Consider the following 19,514-nt stretch of genomic DNA (forward strand, 5'->3'; position numbering starts at 1 on the left):
GTGTCTTCTAGTATTTTTGCAAATCAATATATTGCATCAGCCTTCCCGTTGCCATTTCTACACCCCCAAAAAAATTTTTCAGGCCTGTGTGTGTTTTCTAGTAGTTTTGCAAATCAATTTATTACATCAGCCATCTCGTTTTCATTTCTAGGCTCCAAAATATTTTTTCTGACCTGGTGTGTGTTTTCTGGTACTGTTTCAAATCAATATATAACATCTGCCTTCTCATTGCCATTTCTAGGCCGTCCCAAAAAATTTTCAGGCCTGGTGTCTATTTTCTAGGATTTGCAAATCAATTAATATCACATCAACCTTCTCATTGCCATTGCTAGGCCCCCAAAAAAACCTGGTGTGTGATTTATAGTACTTTTGCAAATCAATATATCGCATCAGCCTTCTCGTTGCCATTTCTGGCCCCAAAAAAACTTTTTCAGGCCTGGTGTGTGTTTTATAGTACTTTTGCAAATCAATATATCGCATCAGGCTTCTCTTTGCCATTTCTGACCCCAAAAAAACTTTTTCAGGCCTGATGTGTGTTTTATCGTACTTTTGCAAATCAATATATTGCATCAGCCTTCTCGTTGCTATTACTAGGCCACAAAATAACTTTTTCAAGCCTGATATGTGTTTTATAGTACTTTTGCAAATCAATATATCGCATCATCCTTCTTGTTGCCATTTCTAGGCCCCAAAACTGATTTTTTTCAGGCCTGGTATGTGTTTTTTATTAGTCTGGGAAATAAAGAATTGGCATCAGCCGTCTACTTGCCATTTCTTGGTCAAAGACACAAGTTTTCAGGACCACTGTGTTTTTTCTAGTACAATTGCAAATAAATAAATCTACTCTTCTGCCGTGGTGGTGCTGGTGTAGCTGCTGATGGTGGTGCTGGTGAATCTGATGCAGGGAGAGGATGTGAGAATGTGGTCGTAATGTACCTGCTACATGCACAGTTTCAACACCTATCTCTGGTACACGCAGGTGACGGGACCTTATGTGTCCTTTCGTAGGCCCGAATACCGCTGCACGAATGGTGAGGCCACAAGATGTTGAAAAGGTGTTAGATTGGATGGCTGAGTGTGCCTCCAGTTCCTTTGCATTATCTTCCACATGGTCCAGTGTACAAAGTGCGCAGTTGTCACCTGAGGACCATGGTCATCTGGCTTTCGCCTCACCCTCTTGCAAATCAGCCAAGCATTCTGAGCACCAAGTCATGCAGCAGTCTCTTCTGCTTTTTGATGACTCTGCTGGCTGGGGTTTAGTGGCCCTGCCACCTGCCCCTGCTCCAGAAGTGGAAGAGACTGAGTGTACTGATGCCTAACCACTTGTGGGAGGCCTACTACACATGGTCAGTGGACCACCGCAGCACATGTCAAATGATGATGAAACTCAGTTGCCATTTGCTACGTCTTCATGCAGTGTGCAAACTGGCAAGGAGGGAGAGATGAAGAGTCGGTGGAAGATGATGTGGGGGATGATGAGGCCCTAGACCCCGCAGAGGCCATCCTACTGACATGCACCATGCGCAGTTCAGAGGAAGTGGAGGTGGCCATGCTACCACAACAGCACAGCAAAAGAGTGAGCAAGGTGCAGAAGAACAGCAGGAAGCCCCTATCCAGTACATCGGCTGTTACTGCCCACTGCTCCGCTGATATAAGCACACCAAAGACAGCTCACCGGCTGATATGCAACGTACCAACAAGTAGGTATTCCACCTTGCATATGCTGGAGAGACTGTGCAAGCAGTAGCAGGCACTAGTGGAGTTTCATATGCAGCATGCATGCATGAGTCGCTCTGCTGAACAACACCACTTCACCACCAAAGAGTGGGCCTCCATGCTGGACGTGTGTGCCATGCTGCGCTGCTTTGAATATTCCACCAATATGACCAGTGCTGAAGACGCCATCATCAGCATTACTTTAGCACTTGCCTGCTGGAAAAACAATTCAGGCCATGATGGATGAGGTGGTAGCACAGGAGGAAGAGGAGCAGGAGGAGGAGCAGACCCAATTCACACCGTTATCAGGCCTGTCGTTCACATATTGCTCGGAGGGTGGGTTACTGTCCCATCGACCAGGTGCCCAACTGTAATGGCAGGGGACAGTTTGGGAGGATGATGATGATGATGAGGGGGAGGCGGGGGGGGGGAACCATTTTCCAGCGGGGTGGCACTCAGATCAGTTCACGGGTATCATTCAAGTGTGGCTCTGGGGATGCAGAGTTCCCAGACGATATACCTCCCATCAAGGACAGCTTGTCTTTGTCTCTGGGCAGCCTGGCACACATGAGTCAATACATGCTGCAGTGCTTGCGGAATGACCGCCGAGTTGCCTGTATTGTTACCAGTGCAGATTACTTGGTTGCCATCCTGATGGATTCCCGCTACAAGAACAACGTCCCATCGTTACTTCTGTCACTAGAGATTGACCACAAAATGCGTGAATACAAGCACACACTGGTAGAAAAACTACTAGCAGTTTTCCCATCTGACAACGGGGGCTCAGTGGAACAACAAGGCAGAGGATGAGGAGGAAGTCACCAATGCAGCTGGGGCACCACTAGCACCTCGGAAACCAGGGTTAGCATGGCTGAAATGTGGCAAAACTTTATGAGCAAGATAAAACATTCGACACCACCATCTGAAATGGTCTGTATTAGCAGGAGGCAATGTTACAACAAAATGGTGGAAGACTACATGTCCCCATGTCTACACGTACTAAAGAGATGGGTCTGGCCCATTTAACTTCTGGGTCTCCAAATTGGACCCATGTCCTGAGCTTGCCCTTTATGCTTTGGAGGTGCTGGCCTGCCCTGCGGCAAGTGTATTGTCGGAATGTGTGTTTAGTACGGCAGGGGGGTCATCACATAAAGGCGCATCCACCTGTCCACATCCAATATGGGTAACCTAACATTCCATAAAATGCACCAGGCATGGATCCCACACGACTTGTACATACCTTTGGATGACTAGACAAGTATAACAGCCACACCCAGCCAATCTTCAACTCTATTTGCCATTTGTTTCATTTGGGGGCCTCCTCCCCAAATAAAAAACCCAAAAAAGTGTGTTGCCTACCTCCTCCTCCGCCTCTTCCACCTATACCACCACGTCCACCTCCTCCTCTACCTCCTCCTCTACTTGGACCTGTTTCTCCTGGTTCAAGATTATTATTTTTTACTTCTACTATGCTTAGCGTAGGGACAGGACACAGCTGTACTGAGGGACAGTATTAGGTTTTGCATGTGCACAGTTTTACAAAAACATTGTCTATGTGTACTCTGCACCCATGTCTGTGATAATACTGTGCGTAGCCACTGTGTGTATTATTGAACCCATATCTGTGGGAGTAATTTGCCTTTAAGCAGCTGTGTGTATTATTGAACTCATATCTGTGGAAGTAAAGCAGCTGTGTGTATCATTGAACCCATATCTGTGGAAGTAATGTGCCTTTAAACCGCTGTGTGTATTCTTGAATCCATATCTGTGGGAGTAATGTGCCTTTAGGCCGCTGTGTGTATTCTTGAACCCATATCTGTGGAAGTAGTTTGTCAAAAGACGCTGTGTGCATTATTGAACCCATATCTGTGAGAGTAATGTGCCTTTAAGGCGTTATGTGCCTTTGTAGGGGATCGGCCCTTACTGGACATTGAATACAATGTGACTTTAAGGCATCATGTTCCCCTCACGTCTTGCGTTTGAACTAGTCGCCTTCCCCTGCTGTGGTTGGTATGTGCTGAGAAAGAGAGAGAAGAACCAGGAAGTAGACACCTCCTGTGTGCCTGAGGTAGCAGGGAGAGACGCCTGCAGGGTTTCTGATCAACAGAGATTATAAAGAAGACACTGTTACTCTACGGAAAGAGAAGATTATGGCACTATAGCAAGTTTTGTTGTTTGTCGTTTTCTTGAAGAACGTTTTCCCTGGAGATTGAGGACTTGAGATAACACACAACACAGCATGTCAGCCATTTCTGTGAGAGTGAAACAAGGTTTGCCTGCCGGCTGCAAGAAAGAGATCCCGTATACAAGGAAAGGACTCAAGTGAATTCATCCGGCTCTTTCACATCAGGAACAAGTGGTGGCCGCCATCTACACCTGATCTGCGCAACCGTGAGTGACCCATCAGTGTGAACTGTTAGGGTTTAGCAGTATTCTGTAGCTAAGACACTGTGGCAGCGTGGCCCGGAAGGCGGAAGGCCAGATAGAGAATTAGCTCAGAGTAGTTTGTGAAATTTGTTGTGTACTGTTTATTCTGAGCTTTCATTGCCATAGCTGGAGCTATATTGTTATTTTCATCTCCCGGCTTATAATTCCTTTGTACATAATAAAGCCGGAGTTTTGTTTCAGCCTCCTCGTCTGCTGTGCCGTATTTGAATCCTGCCTTGCGGTGATCTTTGGACACCGCTACACATTCTTGAACCCATATCTGTAGGAGTAGTTTGCCAAAAGGCGCTGAATGTATTCTTGAACCCATATCTGTGGGAGTAGTTTGCCAAAAGGCGCTGTATGTATTCTTGAACCCATATCTGTCAGAGTAATGTGCCTTTAAGCTGCTGGGTGTATTCTTGAACCCATATCTGTGGGAGTAATGTGCCTTTAAGCCCCTGTGTGTACACTGCAACCCTGCCTGTGGGGGTACTGTGGGCCAGTATCTGGGTGGGATAAATGTGAAAACATGCTCTGTGGGTGAAATTTGTTATCAGCTTCTGTGGGATAAATGTGGAAAACATGATCTGTGGGTGAAATTTGTTATTAGTTTCTGTGGGGGTTCTGTGCCCACAAGCCTCTGTGTACTCTGCAGCCGTGTCTGTATGAGTAGTGTGCCTAAAAAATAAATTTACTCTATCTTTGTGGCCGGGCCTAAAGCCCAATAAAGGATTTAACTACTAATTCCAATTACAGAGCCTCTAAATTGTCATGGTTGGGTAGTCTGTCTCGCAATATCAGCTGCTGACTCTGTTGAGAAGTGGTTAATTTGGTTGACTGCCCAGTTCATCCTCCGACCATGTGCTCTCTTTGTTCAAGAAACATAATTCAACAGTAGTTATGGGAAAACTATATATCCGAGTGATACACGAGAAAGATTTTTGGAAACTGGTAGGAAGGGAGAATCCCACGAGCCCTTTCTCCACCGCCCAGCTAGCAAGGATAGGGAGATAAGTAGCACAGCCTTTCAGAAGCCCCTAGGGCTGCTGTGTTTGGTCTCCACGCATAGCAGGAGCCCGGCTGGGTCCATAGACACCATAACCGGTTCCCTGGGACCATCCAGTAAGGAGATATAGCCCATTTTAGTTTGGAGACTCTTAATTAAAAGGGAACAGGAGTGGAGGCTTGGGCTTGAGTAGGGAGAGGAACCCAGAGAGTTTAAAAACTGCTGCAGGTCTCCTCCCACCTGTCTTTTCCTGGGGGAGCTTGTGACATCAAGACGTGTGGGAGAAGTCCAGCAATCAAGCAGGGCCCACAACCTCCCCCATGTGGCCGCCCATCCTCTGAGCCAGGCTTTCCATCTAAACTGATAACTGACTTTAAGATCTGCTTAGCTTGATGTACCATGCTTTTGTATTTGTAACTCTGACCACTGTATATGTATAACCCTATGTATATAGTAGACTGTTTAGTGAGCCCTTATGGCGATTAAATATATAATTTAATCTTGGGCTGTTCTTTTATCTCGACCCCCGAACATTACGTCTGTTGTTCAGTCCAACACACTACTGGGCTGGTTTCTAGCCCGATACAACTCTGTTATATCAAATAGAAACTGGTGGCAGTTCTATAAAGGCCAACAAGGCTCTGCTTCACTAGAGTAGTGAAAGAGCCTCTCAGCCTATCAGGGGTGTGAGTGAGCGTGGGGCCACGTCAGTGACTGAGTGGACCACCTTTTCTCACTCCCTGGTGCCTCTCCGTACCCGTGTGGACAGGAGGTGACAGTGTAGAACTGTACCAATCTGACCTTACGTGTCCTTAAAGGGGGTGCGGAACGTCACGTTAGTGTGAAGGGTAGATCCGTATCACGTGCTCTGTCTGACGTAGTGTGACGTCAGGCGGGTGGCGGGCAGAAGAAGCGGCAATAGCGGGACTCTGCGGGGCCCCCCTGGTGCCATTCCTTCACAGCAATCTCTCCTCGTCCCTGGCACATCTTGCAAGAGTTCTCCTGCTGGTTCTTTGCCCTCTACTACAGTGATACGCGTTTATCAGGTTGCATGTCCGGAATAGAAACCTGATTGTCCGTTACATGTGTGTACTCTGCAACCCCACCTGTGGGTGGTTTGAGATTGGATGGCTGAAAGTGCGTCCTATTCCTTCACTTTGTGTTCCACAGGATCCCCACTTAATCATGGCCCCAGTTCGAACAAACAAGAAGATAGAAACAGAGTACAATTCCATTATACCTAGCTGAAGTATTCAGGCTTGGTTTCCTGCACACTAATTTTTTCAAAGGAAACTCTTTGGGCCACCAGGACCCTAAGGCAAGAGCATTGGGAGGCATCCCAAGGCAAAGGGGCTGGGACTATCAGTAGCAAGCCTCGTGGCGGACCAACAGCTGTATGCAGAATCAAACACAAGCTTTTTATTAGCAGCTGCTTGAATGCTACTGGGGGTGAAATTTTGGAGCTGCGGAGGAAATGTGAAAACATGCTCTGTGGATGAAATTTTTTATAAGATTCTGGACCATGCTTTGTGGGTGAAATTTTTAACTGGACTGCCAGTGGCAAGCTTCGCTGTGGACCGACAGCTCTATTCAAGATCATACTACCAGCTACCAGGGGTACTGTGTTCCATTGTTTGGGTGTGAAATTTTTAATCATCTTTCTCAGGGAAATATGAAAACATGCTCTGTGGACCAGAAATCGAAAGACTCAGTCTCTGTGAGGGCACTGTTAAAATTTGTTTGTTATTCATTTACTTCCTATTTTACCAAGATTGCGATACTGAAAGAACCCCTTTAAGTCATTTTCCTATCCACATTTGTTTGCAGGGAAACTGTCCTGCACTTACCCCAATTTAGCTTCATTTTGCAGCCCCCTAGCCCTAACTATGACCATTTTACAGCCATTTTAAAGCACTGAAGTTCAGTTCTTCATTGACTTCTATTGGTTTCGTGTCCGGGGTCAAGTTCGAGGTCAAGTTCAGACCCAAACCAAACTTTTTACTGTGTGTTCGTTGAACTTAGCGAACCCGAACATCCTCGGGTTCGCTCATCTATAGTCACATACAAAATTAATATAAGCCCTACTTTTATTTGGATTATTATCCAACGTCAGGTGCCCCTTGATGGTGCTTTAGGGCACCAGGATCACACACCATTTTAGCCTGCAAAAATATGTAAGTTATTTAATTTTTATTGTCTATCATTTAAAGTAATTAGCACCATCAGCTCAAATAAGGCAGCACTTTTTTTGCACCATGAAGATAACTACTGTATAAGATAGTCAGTGAAAGTGTAGACACTTGGGTGAGGTATACATCTTTCTTAAAGCTATGTAGCACTGTAAGACATAATTATGTTGATGTATCATGTGGTCCTCTATTTTGATTCTCTGTTGAACATATATGTTTTTGAATTATTAATTTTCAATAAAATGTATGAATTTTTAGAGACTATATGCACCTATCTTTTCTTTGGGCGGCATTTATAGTTCAGGTGTGTCTTCAGTAACTATTTATTGAGTGTACATGCTCAATATGTTGATAGTCATTATCCAACACCGGTCTAACAACCTCGACACCGGCATCCTGCAGAATTTGGGATTATCAATAGATGTTTATTTGGACCAACTATTCCACAACATCCACAAAAAGTTATTTGCCGCTATTCTTTATCTTACACCACTCCAGAACTTCACATTTTGTTTCATAGCTTCAAATTTGTGAGTTGATTAATAGCCTACATTGGGGCTCACTTCTTCCATTGGGTCAGAATAAACTAATGCATATCAAAATATCATTCAAAAAAGTATTTTAAGGCTTTAAATGATTCTAAAGCAGACGTAGCCAAACTGCGATATCCTGGCCATATCCAGCCTCTTCAGTCAGCGGACAGGGACTGACAAAGGGCTGGGAACAGTGTACCTCATGTGCGTTGGAGAAATCCAGTACTAAGCCGTTATTCCTCTGCTCTAGGTCACAAGTTCAGTGTTATCTGCATTCCCATGATGAATACTGTTGAATACCATTGAATACAATGGTGGAGGAGGGAGCTGTCGGCTCCATCTTCCACCATTCAGCCTGTGGATGGAGACTTAGTGCAGCATGTGCAATGACATCACTAGATCACACCCGCTGTGCGAAGGTTCAGTCCGCACACTGCAAGGAACAAAGCAGCACACTGTTGACACTTGTTGGGGGAATATCTGGGAACATCATACTGTGTGAGGGTCATCATACCATTTGTAGGGGATTATAGAGGTCATCATAATGTAAGTGGTGGATTGTGGGGACCGTCATACTGCATGTGGGATCCATTATACTTTGTGTACGGGGCCTGTGGGGTCTAACATACTGTGTGAATGTGTAGGGTGGACTGTGGGGTCCATTGTACTGTATGTTGGGGACTGTGAGGGCCATCATACTATGTGTGTGGTGGCTGTAGGGTTTATAGTGTGTGGGCCATCATACTATGTGGAGGTCATCATATTGCAAGTGGGGTGGGTGGGATGTGAGGTCTATCATACTATGTGTGTGGGTGGGGGGGCTGTGTGGTTCGTCATAATGTATTGGGGGGCTTGTGGGGTCCATCATACTGTGTGTGGGGGCAGTTGTTGATCTTTGTACAAGGGCTGAATAACATAAGCTATATGACTTACTGCTTTTTAAAAACTTTATCAAATGCAGTACATTATATGGTTTTGATCAGCTGCTGAAGATAAGAATTCATATTACAATAAACCCAATCGTAACAAGTATTAACAACAGCAGCTAGTCATCAGACTTAATTCTGCTCATCATTAGGCGTCAACATTAATATAAGAATACCATGTTAATATTAAAATTGAGCAAAATTAACTTCAGCCCGTTGGCTTGGCCCTCCACAAAAGTCACGTACTCTCATATTGCCTCCCTGTAAAATGAAGTGCCCACCTCTAATCTTTACATAACGTACACTCAATATGAGTAAGGACCCAGTAGTTCAAAGCTCTAGTGTCAGAGGTGAGAATGGTGCCTTTCACCGAATCAGACACCTTTACACCCTTTTTTATAACTATGTTCTACCGAGAGCTCCTGTGTCCTTGGACATGTATAATGCTAGATTGGACAGGACTCCAGATTGTTATAGAGTAGTCCTTATTGAGATGTATGCACATTATGGATGCAACGTCCTGCCCTACATCTGATTAGCCTGATTATTTCCCATTATCGGTGCAGCAAGACATAAACGTGTTTACCTGCCTTCATTACAAGGATCTCAAGTCAGCATTGACAGCATGTGGTTCAATCTGCCTTGAACAGTCACGACTTCAGCATGCGGTTTGTCTGTCCTAGAGTTATTGACTAATGGAGGAGTGCATCCTTTTCAACTTTACTCCCCCATCATTTTTATGACACATTTCAAATCCCATTATAATACTGCAATTTTGTCAGACAGCTCTCCTGGAAATAATGTTTGGAGGAAACAGGGAAAAAAATCTCAGGTGATCATAGTATAGCGTTAACACATTATGATATCTCAGTGAGCAATTTTGTTTGAGTGAGAAAATATCCAGTATCCATGGCAACAGATTCCTGTTAATTCAGATGGCGGCAGTGATTCTGAAGATTAAGATAGAGAAAGTAATCCAAGCACCCTTCATTTATGTGGAATGAGGGTCTAAATTCAATGATAATTGATTAGATTATGCAAAGAATATCACATTTGTTAGTGATGGAGATTATCTTTGATCTATCATACCTAGAATTGGAAAAGAACCTCATCATTCCCTTCACTTAATTCACAGCAGTCAGCACGGTGGGCTTTGCTACTGCCCTGCGGAGATTAGTGTCTGTTTGTCTGTCGGTGGATTTCACTGGATAATAAATCAAGGATTTGGAGAAACATCTAAAGAGGCTTTAGTGCTAAAAATTGTTTATATACAGTGGGTACGGAAAGTATTCAGACCACTTTACATTTTTCACTCTTTGATTCATTGCAGCCATTTGTTAATTTCTTAAAAGTTCATTTTTTTTTTAAATTAAAGTACACTCTGCACCCCATCTTGACTGAAAAAAACAGAAATGTATAAATTTTTGCAACTGAAATATCACTTGGTCATAAGTATTCAGACCCTTTGCTCAGTATCCAGTAGAAGCACCCTTTTGAGCTAGTACAGCCATGAGTCTTCTTGGGAATGATGCAACAAGTTTTTCACACCAGGATTTGGGGATCCTCTGCCATTCTTCCTTGCAGATCCTCTCCATCTCCGTCAGGTTGGATGGTGAACGTTGGTGGACAGCCATTTTCAGGTCTCTCCAGAGATGCTCAATTGGGTTTAGGTCAGGGCTCTGGCTGGGCCAGTCAAGAATGGTCACAGAGTTGTTCTGAAGCTACTCCTTTGTTATTTTAGCTGTGTGCTTAGGGTTACTGTCTTGTTGGAAGGGGAACCTTCGACCAAGTCTGAAGTCCAGAGCACTCTGGAAGAGGTTTTCATCCAGGATATCTCTGTACTTGGCCGCGTTCATGTTTCCTTCAATTGCAACCATTCGTCCTGTCCCTGCAGCTGAAAAACACCCCCATAGCATGATGCTGCCACCACCATGTTTCACTGTTGGGATTGTATTGGCCAGGTGATGTGCAGTGCCTGGTTTTCTCCACACATACCGCTTAGAATTATCACGAAAAAGTTCTATCTTCGTCTCATCAGACCAGAGAATCTTATTTCTCATAGTCTGGGAGTCCTTCATGTGTTTTTGAGCAAACTCTATGCAGGCTTGCACTGAGGAGTCTTGCACTGAGGAAAGGCTTCCGTTGGGCCACTCTGACATAAATACCCGACTGGTGGAGGGCTGCAGTGATAGTTTACTTTGTGGAACTTTCTCCCATCTCCCTACTGCATCTCTGGGGCTCAGCCACAGTGATCTTGGGTTTCTTCTTTGCCTCTCTCACCAAGGCTCTTCTCCCACGATTGCTCAGATTGGCTGGATGGCCAGGTCTAGGAAGACTTATGGTGGTCCCAAATTTCTTCCATTTAAGGATTATGGAGGCCACTGTGCTCTGGGGAACCTTGAGTAATGCAAAAATTCTTTTGTAACCTTGGCCAGATCTGTGTCTTGCCACAATTCTATCTCTGAGCTCCTTGGGCAGTTCCTTTGAGCTCATGATTCTCATTTGGTCTGACATGCACTGTGAGCTGTGAGGTCTTATATAGACAGGTGTGTGCCTTTCCAAATCAAATCCTATCAGTTTAATTAAACACAGCTGGACTCAAATGAAAGAGTAGAACCATCTCAAGGAGGATCATAAGGAAATGGACAGCTTGTGACTTAAATATAAGTGTCTGAGCAAAGGGTCTGAATACGTATGACCATGTGATATTTCAATTTTTCTTTTTTAATAAATTTACAAAAATGTCTACTGTACATTTCTGCTTTTTTTTCAGTCAAGATGGGGTGCAGAGTGTACTTGTATGAGAAAAAATATGAACTTTTTAGAATTTACTAAATGGCTGCAATGAAGCAAAGGGTGAAACATTTAAAGGGGTCTGAATACTTTCCATACCCACTGTATTTTTGTAAAATGTCTGATCAAACCAGCTTGACTATCATGTCCCACGACTTATGAATCATACAGTATTGTGTTGTCATTGTATTGATGCAATGGGGTTTGCCCCTTTTGTAAGATGGTGGACGGTGGGCCTGTAAAGCCCTGTCTGGCATTGTGTACAAATTGCAACACAGATCCAATTGTCTACATGGCATCTGGACGTGAGCAATGCAGTATTAGAGAAAAGCTTAAATCGTGAAATGGCTGAAAATAGGATCTGTTGGGGGTCACGAGGACTGGAGTTTGGAAAACACTGTTCTAACTGAAAGAGGACATCATCAGGGGGGATATAAAAACAGTGAGTGACAGCAGTGCCACCCAAGTGCCAGCACTGCGCTCAGCTCTCCCATAGTGTCCATCACCCAGGATCCAAGATGTCTTCAGTGGGGGCTGTGATGCAAGAAACTAGTAAGTAACTGCAGTGCTGCGCCCTCGATGACGCCCTGAAGGACAATGGACGCTGCCTGGAGTGAACACAACCCCAACCTTCTGTGACTTCATGCTTGAGACTCCTATCAAACAAAATGTCACAGGAAGAACAGTATAAAAAAAAACACATTTAGAGAATGGCAGATTAGGGGAAAGTGTAGAAGTGTAGGGCATTGTGTAATAAAGCAAATTACGAAAGTGATTAGGGTGTAAAGATAGATATTTAGAAAATACATTTTAGGTGCTGGACCACCCCTTTAAAGGAAAACTCCAAACAAAAGTTTGATCTCCTACACCTTTCTAAATATGTGTGTAGTGCAGGTGCATTTAAATACTTACTGATCGGCATCATTCCCTGTTTATAGCTTCGGTCCAGGGGTTTATGTGTGGACTAGAAGGCACATTTACAATGTAAGGTTTTGAGATATTAGTTACCAGTTTATGGACACTTTATTTATTTATTTTTTTTGCTTTGGCAAAACATCGGCGTATACCACTGATGGATTTAGATAATAGGTACCTATGTCATGAAACCTGCTAAACAGATTGTTACGCACGTGGTTGTGGACCACTATGCCATGGTCCGGGAAAAGCCTGGAGGGGCGTAACTAAGGGACCACCTGGTTCTTCACTAGAGCCTCTGATGTTGTGGTTAGACTTGTTCCCAGGTGGATGTCAGGTACCACTCCAGGACAAACTCCAGAGTCGCAGCAGTTGACCCCCTAAGGGGTGTACAGAGGCACGGAAGGACTCGGAGAGACAGGTTGGCCAGGAATTGGATAGCAGGAGGGTGGATACTGCATGACTGGTAAAAGGACGGAAACTGGAAAACAGGAACAGGTGGGACAGGTTACAGGAAAGCAGAATGGACAGGTGCAGGATCACAGGAACGGGTTCAGACTGGATGGATGAGGGAGCAGGAACAGGTGCAGACCAGGCGGAACAGGATGAGGTCTTGCTATAGGCGGGACAGGATCAGGAGCAGGTACAGACAGGATCTACGGGTTCGGGAACAGGGAGCACGGATAGAAGGACCTTACAATTTAGACGGACGTGAAAACCCTCCCAAATGGGAGATATGAATGCCATATTTCCTATCATGATTTTTGCTTTCTATAGATATGAAACATGGCAAGTACTACTTTATCCATCAGGCCGATATTATTTTATAAAACAAAAAGGGCCAAATGCATAATACAACAAAACCACCTCGTGTCTGGTCAAAATCTGTATGTACCAGCACCGGCGTAGAGAGTGCTAACTCAGGCTGAATATCTGAACAAAAGACAATCAGAGTTTAACTAGCATAGCAATTTAAATTTTATTAAGGTATAAATATACATAGTATGCAACAGTCAAATAACAATAGGTAGACAGACAAGAAATGTGCCAGGAGACTGCAGGGCAACAGAGTAACTCTGCCAAAGAGCGTCCCTGCCAATATGGTAAAAGGCAGTATATGCTACATAACTAGGGGCCATAATTTGACAGGTAAAAGATACACACCTGAGTTAATAAAATAAATTTTTGGTCCCAAAGTCTTACCAATGTCAGGCAGAAGAAAATCTGGAGCACTGCAGATAGGGGTGGTGATAAAAAATGCATCAATGCGCGTTTCGCTTTGTTAAGAGGCTGAGGAATACTGGGTAGAAGGACCTTAAATATCCATATATTACGGTCACGTGTGTCATCACGTGATGACACACGTGATGGCCATATATGGATATTTAAGGTCTACCTATAGTTGTCTGTCTACCTATTCTTATTTGACTGTTGCATACTATATATATTTATACCTAATACAACAAAAAAAAAAAAGGCATGTTGCCCTATAGTACACAATGCAGATCACTGGTTGTGTGCAATTACAAGTATTAGACTCAAAAAGACATATGTACCACAAAAGAAGAAAATGGAGCTTTGGTTTAAAGATAAAAAATGTATAAATTTTATTAACACAGAATATCAGACCAAACAAGACACATAATAAAAAGACATGTGCAAGAGGGCTAGGAACAGTAGCAGCGGGTACTGGCATTACTAGGTGGGGGTTGTGGGGATGACAGGGGAATACATGTCAAAATAGTAGTCAAATATCAATAAATATAGCTTGCACCCATGTAGCCCCTAAACCCCTCACTGTGGCAATAAGACTCCACTAAGTATAGCTCTGCATAGAAACTGTGATTATTGGCCATATTCAAATTTGTTCAATCACTGATAGGTACCTCAGCCATAAAGATCCAATTAACCGCAGAGAGAAGGGACCCCCATTGGGGCATATAGAAAAAACCACAGTGGAGAAGAATGGCATAAGGCAGTGCTTACCCTAGGTCAGTACAACAGCAAATAGAGGGGATAAGCCGCTTCCCAAATCTGTCTACCTATTCTTATTTGACTGTTGCATACTATATATATTTATACCTTAATAACATTTAAATTGCTATGCTAGTTAAACTCTGATTTGTTACGATATTATTTTATAGGCTGATGTGCAGACTGCACAGCTATATAAGTAAATATGTTATGTTCGCAAATGCAACACGATTCCAAAAACACTTCTCCCATAACTATAGGACCAACGCCTGTCACTAAAAAAACAATATTCATATCTGGTATTTGGCTCCATCCCGGCTGAGCCCTTGCTCTGTGTAGTTCTTTGAAAACAGGAAGACTTATTCACACAAGAGAGAAAAGGATCAGCACACAGCCTGTCATTTCCTAAGTGTACACACTCCATGTCTGCTCTCCATCAGATAACGTACTTCAATTAACTGTTCATAATGGGAGGTCGTAGAACAAAATGGGTCAAAATGGAGTGTTAGCTCTTTTTTCATTTATATTTTATAATGAAGCTATGAGGGTGACAATCACTATTGTTTTATATCTGTAATAACAGTGAATAACCAAGATATTCCAGGGAGAGCCAACGTTGAGTGGGGGTACCATGTTGTCCATTATAGGGTGAAACCTCCACAGATAAGTATAAAATAAACTAGGGGAATGTGCAGGGAGAGGATTGTTTTTTATTCATTGTTTTCGTGTGAAACTATGAAATATTGTGTTCATTACTGTGCTATTGACCCCTTAGTGACTAAGCCAAATTTTTTAAATCTGACGTGTTTTTTTATAATTGGTAAATTTAGGTCGATGTGTTTTGCATTTATTTATGAAAAACTGAAAAAATATTGAAAAAATTGTTGTTTTAAAGTTTGATTGTTCATATTGTTAAACCATATAGCCATACCACATAAAAAAGTAAAGAATAAACTCTACCATAAGTCTGCTGTTCTTCAGCATCATTTTTCAAACATCCTTTTATTTTGTTAGGATGTTAAAAGGGTTAAAAGTTATCAACAAATTTTCTTTTTTTCTCCCAAGAAATTTATAAAACTTATTTTTACGGGCCTATTCTGTTTTGAAGTGACTTTGAGGAGCCTAAATATTGGAAACCCTATTCCCTCCAAAATTGATAACATTTTAAAGACAGCCACTAGCATTTAGGGGGTTAAAAAGCCATGATCAGTGCTAACACTGATTGTTGCTGGTGCAGCATGGTGTCAGCTACAATATACATCTGACACCCGCTGCATTTTTGCCCATTACGGGGCTTTATTATCTCATTCCTCAGGTAAGTTAAGAGGAAGCTGTAGCAGTATATTTACTATACTGGAGTATGTTTGCTATGGGGCCAACAATGCAACCTCCATACAGAAGAAATGCTTGCAGTTAAAGCTGATGTTTGTGTAGTTAGCAGCATTTTCTGAGGTGTCTACGGGTATTATATTATACACTTTTATTTACACAAAATATAGTCACTTATTTCTTTTGGAAGGAAACATGTTCATTTATGATCCCTAGTGGACTATGTTGCTTTGATTCTTATCTATGTAGCCTAATCCGAGGACTCTTAAACGGGTTGTCCACTACTAGGACAACCCATTCTCACTCTGAATATTTGCCCCCATTAAAATAAAAACACCTATATTCACCTCTCGTTCCAGCGGTGTCGCCACTTGAGTTCCTGGGGCTCACGTGAGGTTGTTATGACACATGAACTCTGCGCCCAATCACCACTGGCGTCATTGTCCCTGATTTTGAACGTATAAGTAATCAAGAGAAAGTGAGCCGTAGCTGTCATTTCCTCCAGATTACTTATAAGTCTGAAGACGAGGACAGTGACGCCAGCGCTGATTTGGCCCAAGGCTCATGTGTCATAACAACCTCACGCGAGCCCCAGGAACGCAAGTGCCGACACCACTGAAACGGCACTGGCACGGAAGGTGAGTATAAGTGTTTTTTATTTTAACGGGGGCAAACATTTAGAGTGAGAAAGGGTTGTCCTGGTGGTTTTCAACCCCTTGAAGATATTCTCTTGGTTGTATTCTGGACCCAATTTATTTATTGAACTGATATTTTACATTTGAGGTGGGAAACTGTTTAAAGAGGGGTTTCTTATTTTGATCTTTTTATACATTTAGGTAATAATGACAACAGACGACACATGGCTGACAAAAGACACAAATTCATCCATTTGTCTAGGAGTTTTAAAACCAATACAGATGGTAAAATTATATCACTCGCTTATATAGCGCTATTAATTCCACAGCGTTTTACACACATCTTCACTGTCTCCATTGGGGCTCACAATCTAAATTCCCTATCAGTATGTCTTTGGAGTGTGGGAGGAAACATAGGGAGATCATACAAAGCCCTTGAAGATATTGTCTTTGGTGAGATTTAATCTCAGGACTTGAGCGTGGCAAAACAACAGTCCTCACCACTGAGCCACTGTGCTGCCCATGTGGCTATGAACAATGGGCCTTAGGGGAAACAATCCAAAAGACTAGGTCAGTGTAGGGTTGGCGTCTCTGCCTCCTGCCGGACAGAGACACCGTATCCCTCTCCGCCCCTGTCCGGCGTCCTCCTGCTCTTCTGCTGCTTCCCGGGCACTGTGCTTAGGGGGCGTGGCGCGCGCTCCCTCTTAAGGGGCCGCGCACACCATCCTAAGGAGTCCCCGGCCAATGGCCGGAGGACCACTCCTATCTGAAGCACCTCCTCCAATATGGAGGTGCCTTTGCAAGGTTGTTTGAGTGCTAACACTCTCCTCAGCCCTCAGGTTCCAGTGCCCGCAAGTCTGTCTATCAGCCGTGCCCGCCAGCCTGTTTATCAGCTGTGCTCACTTTGCCTGTCTATCAGCCGTGCCCTCCAGCCTGCCTATCAGCCATGCCCGCCAGCCTGTCTACCTGCCGTGCCTGCCGGCTTGCCTACCCGGACCACCTGTCAGGTTACCTGCTGTGCCGGCCTGCTTGCCTACCCGGATCACCTGTCTGGCTACATGCTGTGTCCGCCTGCTTGCCTACCCGGATCACCTGTCTGGCTACCTGCTGTGCCCGCCTGCTTGCCTACCTGGATCACCTGTCTGGCTACCTGCCGTGCTCATCTGCTGTACCTGTCAGCTTCAGCCATCTGACCCGTGGGAGTCGCCTGCTCTCACTCAAGGTCAGTCCCAGAGTGGCACCTGGTCCACCTGCCCAGTCCCTCCCTGGTTCACGGAGTCGACTAAGCCGCCGTGTGGCCAGGGCCGGTCCGAGTCGGCACTTAGTTACGCTCCTCTGATCCCTCCTTGCATCTCAGCACAGAGGTTCCACCACCCGGATCCGTAACAGTCAGATTTTCAGAACAAGCTTTAGTTTGGAGCAGCATCACTATTAGAATACCTCAATATCTAAGATTTGATTATCTAGCGTAAATGATCTTCTAGATAACAGGTGTCAGATACTAAATATTAAAACACTCAAATTCACAGTCCAGTTCCTGATTTCCCATTGACTGAATCACAGCAGTGGTTTCCCTGGTTTGGAAATAGCTTTCCTGTGCTCAGTTGTGTTCCTAGACTTCTCGCTGCCTCTGGATGTTTGTATTGTGAAACTTTACAGGGAAAGGATGGCGTCACAAGCGGGCCCTTCCGGCTTCCTGGAGCCACGCTGTCTAAGGAAAAAAGCTTCAAGGTTAGGCTTGTACAATACATTTCCTATTTGTACAGTTGACCAATCGTGCTGCTTGGGATTCCAATAACAAAGTATCTATAGACAATAAATGATGTTGATAGAACACCGATCTTTAATAAATTGCTAAAGTTCTTTATTCAATTACATGTTTTAAAGAAATCATTAGATGTTTTACTTTAATCATAAAACAAAACTCAAGAAGACATTAAAAATTTCCAAAACAGTATTCCTGAAGAAGGTGTAGATTTGTGTCTTATTTGAGAAGTAACAGGATTCATTCAGGAGGCTATCTAATAAAAATGGGACGTGTGTCCTATCATCTTCTATAGCTTTGCTAGAACTTTATTCTTAGATGTTTGTTTACATATCATTTTCTACCCTCAAAATAACCATCTTAACTATACTCCTCCGCAGATCCAGAGATGTTTCTCCACTCCTGCTCTTGGCCTTGGCCTTTGTTGACAGGCATGTACAGTGGCATATCCACTGAGCCGCTGAGCCTAGTGATTGGCTAGAACAGTGCTGATGTTATAACTAGAGTGCACATAACTGCTGCAGCCAATCACTGGTCTCTACAGACATACAGTTGTGCTCAAAAGTTTACATACCCCGGCAGAATTTTTGCTTTCTTGGCCTTGTTTCAGAGAATATGAATGATAACAAAAAACTTTTTCTCCACTCATGGTTATTGGTTGAAGCCATTTATTATCAAACTACTGTGTTTTCTCTTTTTAAATCTTAATGATAACCAAAAACATCCAAATGACCCTGATCAAAAGTTCACATACCCTGGTGATTTTGGCCTGATAACATGCTCAGAATTTGACACAAATGGATTTCAATGGCTACTAAAGGTAACATCCTCACCTGTGACTTTTTTTCTTGTAATCAGTGTGGGTTCATGAGAGCTGAGTGAGTTTCTGGGATCCAGACAGACTCTTGCATCTTTCATCCAGCCACTGATGTTTCTGGGTTGTGAGTCATGGGGAAGGCAAAAGAATTGTCAACAGATCTACGGGAAAAGGTAGTTAAACTGTATAATACAGGAAAGGAATACAAAAAGATTTCCAAGGAATTGATAATGCCAGTCAGCAGCATTCAAACTGTGATTAACAAATGGAAAATCAGGGACTATTTAAAAACCAAACCACGGTCAGGTAGACCAACAAAAATTTCGGGAAAATTGTTCGGGATGCAAAGAAAAACCCACAAATAACATCAGCTGAAATTTAAGACTCTCTGAAAACTAGCGGTGTGGCTGTTTCAAGATGCACAATAAGAAGGCACTTGAAAAATGGGATGTATGGTCGAGTCGCCAGAAGAAAGCCATTACTGCACAA

Source organism: Phyllobates terribilis, unplaced genomic scaffold, assembly GCF_046119375.1.
Source record: "Phyllobates terribilis strain yellow unplaced genomic scaffold, ASM4611937v1 Scaffold_11__3_contigs__length_659146591, whole genome shotgun sequence".
Taxonomy (NCBI): domain Eukaryota; kingdom Metazoa; phylum Chordata; class Amphibia; order Anura; family Dendrobatidae; genus Phyllobates; species Phyllobates terribilis.